The 10,397-nt window shown below is 45.2% G+C and overlaps 1 long non-coding RNA gene across 1 annotated transcript; it reads right to left on the bottom strand.

Moving 5' to 3' along the window:
* Window positions 1–3,361: 3,361 nt before the first annotated feature.
* LOC125720702 (uncharacterized) lies at window positions 3,362–6,144 on the bottom strand. Its single transcript, XR_007385546.1, has 2 exons — window positions 5,857–6,144; window positions 3,362–3,716 (listed from the first exon to the last, which is right to left on the bottom strand). It is a non-coding gene; the product is annotated as an uncharacterized LOC125720702 (long non-coding RNA).
* Window positions 6,145–10,397: the final 4,253 nt, after the last annotated feature.

Genomic DNA, 10,397 nt, shown 5'->3' on the forward strand with positions numbered 1-10,397 from the left:
GTGATCCATATTAACCAGTACACTAAAGGATAATTTTATTCTCCATTGCTGAATGGGATCACCCCACGGTAAACACATCTCACTAAGATAATTTTTCACCTTCTCCTAATTTGATGAAGGCAGATAAGCAATGAGATTATACGCGGAAAGCACAAGTCAATCGAACTGAAATTTAGTTGTGATATTATTAGGCATTGAGGAATACTTTAGGCAATATACACTTTATTTAAGCATTTTTAGTGTATTTAAAGATTAAAAAACACTTTTTAAAGTGTCATGTGGCCTCTGGAAGTTTTCTGAAACGCTATATAGCTGGCGGGGACGTAGTTAGGGATGAATGGATGGGGGGCTGAGTCTTTACTGGGGAGGGGGCAATGGCAAACTACTCATAACTTAAGCCAATAAGTACACATATATTTGGAGGGCTGAAAAAACATTTTATGGGAGACTAACCTCCCGCCTAAAATCGGCCTAATGAGGCCCCTGATAGCACGGTTCTCAGTGCCCATGTTACACACCAACCCGCCCATTAGCTACTGCCTGCTGTTCCCCAAAAGGTCTCTTCTGGAAAGACACATCCGAAGCTTAAACACCTCATTTCGGGAAAGAGCAAATCAACCTGTCAGCGTGTAATGCATGCGATCTGCTTTCAGCAACAGCATCGATACCGGCGACACGTTTACGAGTGACGTGTCTGGATTGCAAACAGTTTGCGAGACCTGATCCAATTACGAAGTTTCGGAAATCTGTGCCGTCAAAAATCTTATGTAGTCCATGCGCATTAAGCAGACTGCCAAAGCAGTGAACAGAGATATATCAAATCTGCTTTCGTGTCCTCTTCTCCAAATCCGATAATTCATTTGACAGAGGTCACCGAGCCTAGGGCACCCTGCCTCGGCTCCTACAATACCGTCTGTCAATCAACCGGAGCCCTCGTTAACTTGAGGTTTTACAATGCACTCCCAGCTTATATTAAATGATGCTGTAAGCAAGAGGCTGCAAAGACTGCTTCTCAGACTAATTTGCACGTTACTTCAAATCTGTTGGTGGAGAGTGGATGGAGAGAGATGATCGGCTCTGATGTGCTGCACAGCAAACCCTGATTAGGCTATTCAAATATTAAATAAAATAGAATAAATGGTGCAGCCTTAGGAAACAATAGTAATATGATTATTACTTTTTTAAAATGACCAATCATAATAAGTTAGAATATTATTATCCGGCTGCATTGGTGCTTAGTCATCGCATTGGTGTGGGCGGGCTGTTACCTCAAACTTTAATAGGCTACTTGTGGGCTACATGCGGTGACAAAGTCGGAAATTAACTGAAACACTTTAAGAATGAGTTCCTAGGTTGCAGCTGATTTGCTTACTCATAGCTGCCTTACACACCAGGGCTATTCAACCCTGGTCCTCGACTCCAAATCCAGGCCGTGTTTTCAGTGCTGCCAGGTAACTAGCTTAATAATGACTGATTCTGATTGGCCACAGAGGTTTCACACCTGGCTCACAGATAAAGGAAGGCTGGGAAATAAGCAGGGCTTGGACCTTGAGCACTGAGTTGCATAGTCTTGTTATAGGACGATATTCCTTAACAAATAACATCCTTCGTTTAACCAGACAGGAAACTATCTGAAGAAAAATTGTAGTGTGTATATTTGCGTGGAAATCTTGCTTCCTTTTTGATACAGTTTAAAGATAAATAATGTCATGGTGATTTTCCCCAGGTGGCAATTGGGTTTGCTTCTGTTTGGCAGCTCATTACGGACCGAACCTCATTTCTCTGACAGCTCCACGCTGCACTACAGCCACAGATCAAAACTTGAGAAACATTTATAAAACAACATGTTCTCCACTTCCCTTTGGAACTAGATTTGCTGGCTCGCCCTGGGCCCCCCCGAATGTGCCGGCTCAGCCCTGGGCCCCCCCGAATGTGCCGGCTCGCCCTGGGCCCCCCCGAATGTGCCGGCTCAGCCCTGGGCCCCCCCGAATGTGCCGGCTGGCCCTGGGCCCCCCTGAATGTGCCGGCTGGCCCTGGGCCCCCCCGAATGTGCCGGCTCAGCCCTGGGCCCCCCCGAATGTGCCGGCTCAGCCCTGGGCCCCCCCGAATGTGCCGGCTCAGCCCTGGGCCCCCCCGAATGTGCCGGCTCAGCCCTGGGCCCCCCCGAATGTGCCGGCTCGCCCTGGGGCCCACCCCTACTCATCCACTGGTCTAATGCTAGAATCGCAGTGCATCTTAGGCGACACACTATAAGGACAATCACATCTGCCAGCTAACTGCATATTGTTCTCTCTCCTACTGCTATGAAGTGATGCCCCAAGGTAGTGTTCTGCACTTAACGGAGCACAAATATCCCCACCTGTTGTAAGTAAAGCTGATATTTTCATGCATTCTGCTGCAGCCTCCTCAAGCACCCCTTCCCGCTTATCCTTGCTCCACCTTTCTCCAATCCTTTCCATTTGCTGTCTGTCCAAAATGCAGTTGAGTGGAGATGTGCAACTCGACACTGAAATATTGATTATTTCAATCTGAGCGGCTTCATTTTGTAAATCATTTCCATAGTAAAAGCATCAAGTTTTACCTAGTTTAAGTGTTCATATTATTATAGCGAGCAGGACATGAGCTACTGACAGACACGGTCCCCGTAAGGAGGGAGGAAGGGGAAGCGGCCCAGGCACTAGGGAAATGGAATAATGCCCCCCTCCCAGCAAAAGTCTTTTATTGTTATGTAATTGATTGGGTTGGGCTGGCGCTGAATCTTGGTATTGAGATCGATAGCAGTAATACCATACTTGGCTGCATCGCACATCCTTACAGTTTGGTTTCTCACAAGCCAGTGTACGACTCACAGCAGAGGATCTTTTCATCAGATTAATGCTTTCATGTGTATTTATAAGAATTTGAAATGCAGTGCAAGGCAGCTCAACTGGCCTGGAAATCTCCAGGTGGTCCGGATGGTCCGGGTGCCCCCGGTGTGGTTGACGTCAGCCGTCTCTCATTTTGTGTGATGAATATGGATTTCTCTGTGTGGGGGGCAATTGAGGGCACATCTGTATGAAATTAATATCCATACAGTCCCATAACCCTGCAGAATGAGAGTTTTCCTGCCACCACCCCATCTATATACACACGTAAAACAGTCCCTGCCCACAGGGCGGCGCTCTTTTCATATTTCTTACTGGTGCACTATGAGCCCAGCTCCTACTAAACCTTGTTCCTCCATTCCCAGCGCAACATCGTTTTCTCTGCCATCCTGACCAAGAGAATGTTTTGTGATGTGCAAGAAAAACACCATCAACATCCAATAGTAAACAACTCATTTATTCACCTATTTATGTTAACAAGTTGAAAGCTGAGCCAACTGTCAGGGAAAATGTTGGATGCACACAAAGACCAAACTGACACAGTGACTTCACACATCAGAAGCATCGGCTTCTGCTCTCCTGAGCTGCTAATGATTGTAGCTAGTAGCCCTGGTGACAGATGTACCCCACCAGTGCTCCATCCCACCAGTGCTCCATCCCACCAGTGCGTCACTGTTTTCCGTTGATGGGCAGCTTCTTAAAGCTATCAGACTCCATGAATGCTTAGATTTTCGGACAGGCGGCTATCTTGTCAACGTAGCTCTTCAGGGTGGGGAAGCTGTCTAGGCAGGGAGGGCTGAGCACCTTCTGGTTAAGCAGTAAGTCAAACAGGTTGTAGTCTGCGCAGGACATCTACAGAAAGACAGGCTGTGTTAGAAAAATGGTCTGTTCAAGCAATCGAATTAGCCAGTCTCAGCTGATCCAATGTTGCGTGCAAGTACTGTGAACTGCAGTTCATCCTTAGGGATATGAAACTGCAACTTTTTCAGATGCTTAAACCATGTTGCTGCCCAGAGACATATTATCAAAAGATGGATTAAATCACTTATTGCCAGTAAGCCACGTTTGGCTTACAATCGTCATAGGTTTTCGTTATATACCCTCCTCCTCCCATCATCCTCTGTTAATGCACCCAAAATGCCTTCCTAGGCATCATAATGAAGGTGGGTCACTATGCAAACAAAGGCCCCCGTCGAAAGGGGGAGGGGTGTCAGTGTCAGCGCACGTCTTTCGGACGACAAGCCGCTACTTGCATTTCACAGCGTGTTCAAATCGCTTTTCATAAAGGAAGGCAGCTTAACCTGGAGATTAAACATTCCAAAGTCTCGGTTAGAAGCAGAGTCTGGCTTGCAGGTAGGGTATGTTCCCTGAATGATATTAGTGTCGCACTTTCTGCAGACTGAATATTTGTCTCATTAGGTTCTTGTAGTTGTTGCTATAATCCTGCTTACACTTGCCAGCCTAGCTGCTCCTATACACTATATGGACAAAAGCACTGGGGCACACTTCTTAATCACTGAATTCAAGAGATTCATTCATACCCATTGCCATAAGTGAATGAAATCATGCCCATGATTTGTGAAAGAATGGATCGTTCTGAAGAGCTCAGTGAATTCAAGCATGGCACTGTGATAGGACGCCACCTTTGCAATATGAGAAGTTTCTTCCCTGCTAGATATTCCAGTCAACTGTAAGTGGTATTACTGCAAAGTGGAAGCATTTTGTGGATGCAGGGAAGAACAGAAACTGTCACCTGTAAGCCGTGCCAGACCACATAACGTAAGAGAGCGAGGTCACCAAAGACTGAGGCACATAGTTTGTAAACCGACTCTCTTATGACTCAAGAACTGCAGAATTTCAAACTTCCTCTGGCATTAACCGCAGCACAGAAACTGTGCACTGGGAGCTTCTTGGAATGGGCTTCCATGGCTGAGCAGCTGCATGCAAACCTCACATCAGTAAACGCAGTGCCAAGCATCGGATGGAGCGGTGTGAAGCACACTGCCACTGGACTCTGGAGCAGGGCAAACATGTTCTGTGGCGTGACAAATCGCGCTTTTCTGTCTGACAGCCTGATGGATGAGTCTGGGTTTGGCAAACACCAGGAGAACGTTACCCGCCTGACTGCATTGTGCCACCTGTAAAGTTTAGTAAAGGTTAGGAATTATATTAATGCTTAGTTATACCAAGATATTATGGAAAATTCTATGCTTCCAATTTTATGGGAACAATTTGGGGAAGGTCTCTTTTTCTTCCAGCATGACTGTGCCCCAGTGCACAAAGCAAGGTCCATAAAGACATGCTTGGGTGAGTTTGGTGTGGAGGAACTTGACTGGCCACACAGAGCCCTGACCTCAAGCCCACTGGACACCTTCGGGATAAACTGGATCAGAGATTACAAGCCAGGCTTTCATGTCCAACATCAGTGCCTGACCTCACAAATAATCTTCTGGATGAATGGACAAAGATTTCCCACTGACACACTCCAAAATCGTGTGGAAAGCCTTCCCAGTAGAGTGGCAGGTATTATAGCTGCAAAGGGGAGCCAACACTATGCTGTTGCCTGTGGATTTAGAGTGGGAAGTCATAATACTTCCTGTAGATGTAATGGCCAGGTGTCCCAATAATTTTGTCCATATAGTGTAAATGTGAAATGATGGAAACTGAAGGAAGACAAAGCAGGAAAAAGAAACTGGTTCGTAAAGAGTAAAGAATCTACATACAGCCGAGCTAGACGGGTGTGACCTTCATTTTTCCACGTTACCTTGTGAATTCATCATACAATATATAAAGCAATACCACCATAGAACTATCTGGAAACTGTATGAGGCTCCACAGAATTCACCTTATAATTTTAAGTAAATTTTGTCATATCAAAATGAATCGGCCATGAACAAAGCAGTTATACTGTGTTTCCGTACATCATTACGAGACCTTTCTCTTAATCCGTGGAGAGTTACATGTATAAACCCCCCAAATAGACAAAAATCACCTTCTGCCAACATGCGTTTAATTTCCTGTGATGACATTCCTTAGTAATGACGCTTTCACAGAAATATGCTTGTTGTTACATGGCATCATGGCACAGGGGGGAAAAGGTGATGATTCACTTAAGACAAAGCAAAATCATAATCTGAGCAACACCAGGAGTTGGACAAGGAAAATAAGCAGACCTACAAACAGAGTAACATCTCACGCAGAGTAACATCCACAATGGACAAAGGCAGGAACTTAAACACACAAATAACGAGGACTAACAAAAGGCAGGTGTGAATCAATTAACTAATCAAAGATAAGACAGGACAAAAAGGAACAGGTGAGGGTGATTACTACAGAGGTACAGTATAAGCTTATCACACATCAAACCTAGGAGACGTAAATCAGTCACTTGTACTACAAACCAAGAAAGAAACACAATGAAGACTGACTCACAACTGAGGGCTAACAGATTAGGGTGAACTTTGGTGAACTTAATTATTTCCCATGAGCAAAATACATCAAATTGTGTGAAACTGCAAAGAATGGCCATTTTTAAAACTCCTGAAATTCATTCTGAAGACACAACGTAAAATTAATGTAACTACTTAGTATACAATTCCTCCTTTAGTAATTATTGCCTTAAAACATTCCAGTGTAACTTAATTGGCAATGGAAGATTTAGAGAAACAAATTTTAGGGTGCTTGATTGCAAGATGTAGGCTAATCCTAAACTCATGTGTGGCTTGAAGGTAAGATGTGTCACATGCAGGTGAAAGTAGCACCGATTCATTGGAAGTGAGGCATATGATCTTTTATTGCAAGATGGCAAACAGAAGCATGTGACCCGTGGACTTTATCCGTGGATGGGAGTGGAGACGAGTCTAACAAAGGCAGCGGTAGGAATGTAAACAATACAGTTGCCATTATCAGTGCGGGTGTGGGGAACGTGCTGAATGAGTTTCAGGTCATGGAAGGGGCTACAGATGATCGGGCACATTTGTGACCAAGGACACACACACGCACACATCTTGTTCAAGCCTTGTTCGGACTACTGACTCGCTCGCTCGTGTTTTTGGATTGTGATTTATTCTGATTTGCTTACTTCTGTATGACCTCTGTTTTGATGCATGGTAACTTTTCGCTTTGCCACTGATACTATCGCTAATCCTCTGCCTGATTTTCTATGTACTGACTTTCTAGTCTTGCATTCCGACCGCGATTACGCCCAACCCTTCGGCTTTGATGCTTTGAGAGAGTGATTATGATAGACTGTATGCAAGGAGTGACTGCCATTTATTTTTGCTCTGTTTATTTATGTTTATTGTATGCGTTTTCTAGAGAGATTAGGAGAAGTGATTGTACTTTTGTTTTTGTTCAGGAAAGGTATGTTGGATTTGTGGCATTAGCTTGTTTTGTCTGTTGTTTTGCTGTGGGTCACTCCTGAGTCCTGTAAACATATCATGGTGCCAGCAATCTTTGTAAATACTGCTGTACTTTGGGACTCTATTGTTCTGTTCTATACACAAACACACACACACATCCATTCTGTTACACCCCAAACCCCTAGACTGGGGGATCGTAACAGAATCTGGGGGCTTGTCCGGGATACTAAGATCCATCTGGACTTTGTGTATCATGTATTTGTACCATAGACCGTTTTGACTTTGACTGGTGGGGTTTACTTTGAATCCCACCTAAGAGCAGTTCTACCGCTGCCGGAAAGATGACCTGCTTGTGAGAGTGCGGACCTTTAATGTGATGGTCCCTAGTAGTGCCACCAAACAGGTGATTAGGAAGGTCTTGCAGGAGGAGCTGCTCCACCTGGGGATCCTGCCTGAGCCTGGGAATTCTTTGGGGCCGGGGTGGCTGAATGATTCCCAATGGCCACAGGGGTCGATTCTGATGACACTTCTGAGCCAGAAGTCTGTGAGAACTTTGCTGATGTCTACTCACCTAGGGAGGACATCCTGCTTGCCAGCCATCTCCACAAGTTGGAGCTGGAAATAAAGAAGCAGGAGCATCAGACCCAGCTGCTGTGTCTGCAAGCCTTAGAGGTCGAAACTGGCAATCGTCTGATGGCGTACTTCTTTTCTGACAAGGGTCTAATGCAGAAGTGAACAGCCCCGAATGTCTCTTGAGTGGGCTGTAGATTTTCAAGTGGTAGTTCCGATACTCTGCTGTGAACATGTATTGCCCTTGGGACATGATCACCCCTACTCGGGGCACCTTGGGATCAGAAAAACACTATCACACATCCTGAAGCATTTTTTTTGTCCAGGGGTGAACACTGATATTAAACAGTACAGTAAGTCGTGCCATGTGTGTAAATAGTGGTAAAGCAGAACAGGACCCTTGGGATAAGGGTGCCCCATTCAGTAAAGAGCGGGATAAGGGCGTCCCATTCGGTAAAGAGCGGGATAAGGGCGTCCCATTCGGTAACGAGCGGGATAAGGCCGTCCCATTCGGTAAAGAGCGGGATAAGGGCGTCCCATTCGGTAAAGAGCGGGATAAGGGCGTCCCGATCGGTAAAGAGCGGGATAAGGGCGTCCCATTCGGTAACGAGCGGGATAAGGGCGCCCCGATCGGTAAAGAGTGGGATAAGGGCGTCCCATTCGGTAACGAGTGGGATAAGGCCGTCCCATTCGGTAAAGAGCGGGATAAGGGCGTCCCATTCGGTAAAGAGCGGGATAAGCTGAACCTCCTAAATGGTTATTGTCGGGAGCCCCTAATGCACTGGGCATCCAAGGCCTTTGTCATGTCAGACACCTTCCTTCATTATACTATCATGCCCTTCGGTTTACATAATGCCCCAGTCCCGAATTGTGAGGCAAACCTCATTGATGTTGTTATTTATTCTGATACGTGGAATGAGCACCTAGACACTCTGAAACAAGTGTTCCTGCGGCTACAGCAGGCTGCACTGGTCTTGACCTTGGAAAAATGTCATTTCGGGCAAGGTACTTCCACATACTTCAGAAAATTAGTGGGTCTATAGCAGTCTCTAGTGGAGCGGACAGGAACGCCATTGCTGGGAATAAAGAAGGGTCTTCGGGACACGACCCTAGCAGCGGTGAGAGGAGTACTTCACCTGCCATCCTGTGACATCCTCCTGGTTTCCTTCCCAACACGGCAGATGGGTAATGCTGCTTTTGTGGCAATTTCAGGTGCAGAGATCAAAAGTACTGGGGGTAGAGACTCAGATCTTGTCATCACTCAGTCTTCCCAGGTAGGTCGTTACCTTCACTTTCCCCTACAATGGGAGAATGTCCACCTGGTCAAGAGCTTTACCTACTACTTTTGGATACCTATGAGACTCGGAACATTTTTAGATGCTTTAAGCAGACCAAAGTTCTCCCATGCGATTACGATGTCCAGCCAAGAGCCTGGATCACAGGTGATCTATTCAGTGCATGGGTGAAAAAGTGAGACAGGAAGTTCCAAGCAGAAAAAAAGGAAGGTGGCACTAATCGTGGACAACTGTAGAGTTCATCCGGATGTTCCTGGTCTCAAGGCCATTACGATCTCCCACCTAACACAAGGAGTAAGCTCCAACCAATGGACCAAGGGATAATCCAAGTGCTGAAGGTGTACTATAAGAAAATGTTGATGCACCAATACCTGCTCCATGATGAAAAGAAGGCGCAGTTATACCCCTTCCCTTCTAGATGCAATGAACTTCCTGAGATCAGCCTGGAATGACGTGAAGAAGGAAACAATCGTGAACTGCTTGATGCACTGCGTCATTAAGAATATTTCCGATGATGAGTTTCCGGCATAGTACCATGCAGCCGCAGAAGAACTCGTAGAAGTGATGGAAAAATTAAGCATTTGATTTGCTGTCTTGGAAGAGAAGGCACGGGAGTTAGCCATCATTTTCCAGGAATTCCCAGATTACATAGACATTGACAAAGACATCATTACATGTTCTGATAGCGTGATCATCCATGAAGACATTGTATCAAGTGTGAAGTCAGCACAGGCAAGCATATCTGCATGCGGCAATGACAACGAAGATGTGGACGAAAATTTGGAATAAATTCCCTCTGCCGGTGAGGTGATAGAAATGCTACAAAACATTCGACAGTATGGTTCTTTTGTAGGAGATTAAACTTTTTTAGAGAGCATAAATAATATTGAAGCATTTGTTTTCAAGCAGCCTGTTAAAGGCAAAAAGGAACAAAGCATTTTAGTCTTTGTAAAGAAACCATAGCAACCACGTGTACGATACTTTTCAGAGCTGTCTCAGAGCGAAATGACTCGTGAATTTGACACTGACTGTGTAAAAACGAACTACACCCTGCAGGTTTTTTTGTGATTTCGTGAGTGTTCTTTGTGTTTGCAATGTTGGAGAATATAATGGTTGGTTTGTATCGAGAGTCAATGGTGGTTTTTATTGTGTACTGGCAAATCTCTGCTTTTAGTTGGTGCACATATGCCTTTTGTTGTACATTTTTGTACAACAAATGTCTATACAACATGTATGTACATTTTTATAGCATGCCGATCGCGTCATCAAACAAAACGCTGTTGTGTAATAAAACACCAAAAACCTGT

This window comes from Brienomyrus brachyistius, chromosome 25, assembly GCF_023856365.1.
Source record: "Brienomyrus brachyistius isolate T26 chromosome 25, BBRACH_0.4, whole genome shotgun sequence".
In the NCBI taxonomy this organism is placed as follows: domain Eukaryota; kingdom Metazoa; phylum Chordata; class Actinopteri; order Osteoglossiformes; family Mormyridae; genus Brienomyrus; species Brienomyrus brachyistius.